Source organism: Monodelphis domestica, chromosome 1 (assembly GCF_027887165.1).
Source record: "Monodelphis domestica isolate mMonDom1 chromosome 1, mMonDom1.pri, whole genome shotgun sequence".
Lineage (NCBI taxonomy): Eukaryota > Metazoa > Chordata > Mammalia > Didelphimorphia > Didelphidae > Monodelphis > Monodelphis domestica.
In genome coordinates this window covers 536,156,929-536,160,355 of record NC_077227.1, presented here as the reverse complement: position 1 = coordinate 536,160,355, position 3,427 = coordinate 536,156,929, and positions in this window count along the sequence as shown.

The window sequence follows — 3,427 nt, the reverse complement described above, 5'->3', positions numbered from 1 at the left end:
ATTTCACCATTGGGAAATTTCATACTTGAAAAATTTCCTATTGATAGTGGGTCTTGACTATTGGAATGTGAATCCCATTGGCATGGGAGGTTCCTTCTCCTTCCCTTCTTAAGATTACTTTAGGACAGAAACCCTTTGCTGAACAATGGAAAGGACTTTGACCTATGCTTAAGCATAGAACAGGAATTTCTTTGAGTCATGATTGATTTTAGAATTGATACAATGGAGATACTTGGAATCAATCTCCACCCTATTCAGTCCTAACAGGATTGAGTAAGGGCTGCAGCCTAGATCAAAATTTAATTATTCCAATCTCTACCCTACTCAGGTTAACAGGATTTAGAAAGGGCTGTAGCAAAGGAGCAAAGATTTAATCATTTGAAAATATGACCTTCAACAGACATGTGCAAAGCCTCTGGGCGGTCCTGGGTTAAGCTAGAGCCTCCATTGGCACAGGGAAATTGATGGACAGTGATTGGTAGATGTGAGAACTGAGGGGAGGCAACTTGGATGGTTTCCTTAAAGATCAGGGGGGTCTGAAGACTTGGTGTGGTTGAGGAGTTGGCCGGAGTGGTTGCGGTGTGCTCTGAGAAGCTTGCTCTGAAGGAAGCTGAAGGTGGGGGCCTCTGAGACTGTTTCTCCATTTTGGTCACGTGAGTAATAGGGACTGATCTCTTTTCTTTGCCCCAGCTATCTAAGGGCTTGGGCCTTTTGGCCCAGCCTAAACAGAAGGGGTATTTAAGCCCTATTCCCTTCTCTCCCTTTTTCTCTCTCTCTATCTCTAATTCCTTTCTTACTCCTATTGTAATTAAACTCCATAAAAGATTGACTGCTGACTTGAGTTTTCATTTAGGAATTACATAGCTGAATTCCTTGGCGACCTTAAATTAATATATATCAGTCTTTTAAAGTGATTCCCTTGTCACAATATAAGATGGTCGCCAGGGAATATATTCCCAATTTATGAATATGCCCAAGCCAACTGGGTTTTATAGAGAATTTTAATTTATAATACACTGATTAATCAATAGAAAAAGAGAGAAAGTAAGAAAGGAATAAGAATGAAGGGCCTCAAGCCAATAAGGCCTAGACCTTAGTCCTAAGAGATAAATCAGTCAGTTGGTTTTATCATTCACCCAAAATCTCTCTAGGTAAGGCTTCTCATGCCAACCTCAGGCTCCACCTTCAAGAGAGCCTCCTTTCAAGGAATGTTTCCAGAGAATTCTCCTCCTGACTCCTCCTGAGTTCTCCTTCCACAGCCTCCTTCAAAACCTCTCCAGGAGCTCTCCCTCCAGGACCTCTCTCCTCTCAGACCTCCTCCAGAGCATAAACCCCCCTCAGTCCTCAGACCCCACTCTCTTTAAGCAAACAATCTAAGTTCTCTCCCCTCAGTTCTCACATCTACCAATCACTGTCGATGTCTCCCCTGTGCCAATGGTGGCTCTAGCTTAACCCAGGACCTCCCAGAGGTCTGTCCCCTTTGCACATGTCTATTGAAGGTCATATTCTCAAATAATTAAATCTTGATCTTTGCTGCAGCCCTTCCTAAATCCTGTTACTCTGAGTAGGGTGGAGATTGTAGTTTCCAAGACCTGGTTCTGTCATTCCACGTATCTCTATTGTATCAATTCTAAAATCAATCATGACTCAAAGAACTTCCTGTTCTATGCTTAAGCATAGGTCAAAGCCCTTTCCATTGTTTAGCAAAAGGTTTCTGTCCTAAAGTAGTCTTAAGTAGGGAGGAGAAGGATCCTCCCATGCCAAGGAGTTTCATATTCCAATAGAGTTCTTACTATCAGTAGGAAATTTTTTCAAGTATGAAGTATTTTCAAGTATTTCCCCAATGGGGAAATTTCCAACATTCATAAGTCTAAGAAATTTTAAGGTTTACAATATATACCCTATGGAGGTCAAAGTTAGAAAAATGGTCCCATATATACCAAAAATATTCATTGTTACACTTTCTGCATAGCAAAAACCTGGGGAAAGAAAGTAAAAGTGGCTAGATTATATTACATGACTGTAATGGAATGTTATCAAACCATAAGAAATGAAAAATTTTAAATATTCAAAGAAATATGATAATTTTATGAATTGATACAAAACAAAGAAAGCAGAACCAGAATAATACTATACATTATAATTACAATGATGTAAAATAAAACAACACTAATCAATCAGCTGAATTCAGGTTAATTATAAAGATCAATCTTGATCACTGGAGGGACTGATAATGAAATACATACTTTCCTTTTCTTAATAGAGAAATGAGGGACTACAAGTACTATTGAATACATTCATCTCCCTTGGATATTCTCTCCAGGTCCACAGTTATATTTCTCTCAGATTTTCTGGCTCTTTCAGATTCTGGCTACTTATTAGATCTAGGGAGACATCCTTATCTCCTGCTCAGGTCTTTCCCAAACAACTGTCAGAGGAAGTTGCTGAATCAATTGATTTTGTTCAACTTAGTAACTTTGTTTATAAGAACATATTTAGAGGGTGAGAAATATTTGGAAATTACTGTTGCAGAAGACAGCTCTAATTATAGGAAGCCCCACAATAATAATAATAATAACAATAATAGCTTGTATATGTGGAAAAGTGTCTGTAGCTAAAATTGTGCTATGTGTTTTCAATTATTATCTCATTTGTTTCTCACAACAACCCTGTGAAGTAGGTGCTATTATTATCCCCATCTCCCAGATGAGGACACAGAGGCAAAGATAGGTTGAATGATTTTCCCAGGATCCCACAGCTAGCAAGTATCTGAGATCAAATTTTAATTCAGGTCTTCCTGACACCAGACCTCCTGTTTTATCCACTATAATGCCTTAGCTGTCTATAAAAATATTTAGAAGCCCACTTGCTCAACTATTCATGGCAATATTATCTTTGTTTGTAGACCATTTATTAGCTTGTGACTCTTTGAAATGGAAAATAAAGCCTAATAAAGTATTCTTCCTTTCCCCTACCCATCATCCCACTTCCCACTATAGCAATGCATTTTATAAAGGAGCCAAGGAATGTAACCATAAGATTATAATTTTTTAAAATTTTCTATTCCTAATACTTAACACAATGCCTTGCACTAGAAGATAGTAAACAAATATTTGTCCATTTGCATTGTAATGGACTGGATTAAGAAGGCAGCTCTCTGTTATTATAAGTCATGCCCCACTTGATATAGATCTATCTTGTTCCTTAAAAGGAGATAGCTGGAATATTACTATGCTATAAGAAATATGTAATAGGGGCAGCTAGGTGGCTCAGGAATGGAGACAGGAAGTCCTGGGTTCAACTCTATCCTCAGACACTTCCTAACTATATGATACTGGGCAAGTCACTTGCTGTCCAGCCCTTAGCACTTTTATGCCTTTGAATCAATACTTAATATCAATTCTAAGACTGAAGGTAAGGGTTTGGA